Raw genomic sequence first — 417 nt, forward strand, 5'->3', positions numbered from 1 at the left:
TGTTTCGTGATGGCATTCATGCATAGATAATGGCCACTCCTAATATTTGATATATTTCCTCTCATGTCAACATGTGAGAGAGGAAGCCCAGGAATGTGCTTCAAATCCAATTATATGAAGCTTGGGTCGTAAGAATATATGAGCAAAATGCCTCCAATTGCAAAAACTTGGCAACATGAGGTATTGCAAGAGATTTAGTCTTACTTTCTGAATTAATGTGGCCATTTATTTCTGACATTTGCATAGATTTATATGGTAAAGCCAGCCTATAGTGCATTCATCGCATTGAGCCTATTCGTTTAGTTTTTATTGAAGGAAAAATATCATCCTGAAATGGTCATAAATCATTCTTAATTCTTGATGTATATACCTTCAGCAGAATTTCCAAAGATGCATTGGCTATCAAAGATATTCAAG

At 35.0% G+C, this 417-nt stretch overlaps 1 protein-coding gene across 1 annotated transcript in view; it reads right to left on the reverse strand.

Moving 5' to 3' along the window:
* The window catches only part of LOC110413045 (laccase-17-like), a 3421-nt gene that overhangs the window by 2096 nt on the left and 908 nt on the right, over positions 1-417 (reverse strand). The window lies entirely within an intron of this gene.

Source organism: Theobroma umbraticum, unplaced genomic scaffold, assembly GCF_002168275.2.
Source record: "Theobroma umbraticum cultivar Fairchild unplaced genomic scaffold, ASM216827v3 scaffold_95.0, whole genome shotgun sequence".
NCBI classification, from domain to species: domain Eukaryota; kingdom Viridiplantae; phylum Streptophyta; class Magnoliopsida; order Malvales; family Malvaceae; genus Theobroma; species Theobroma umbraticum.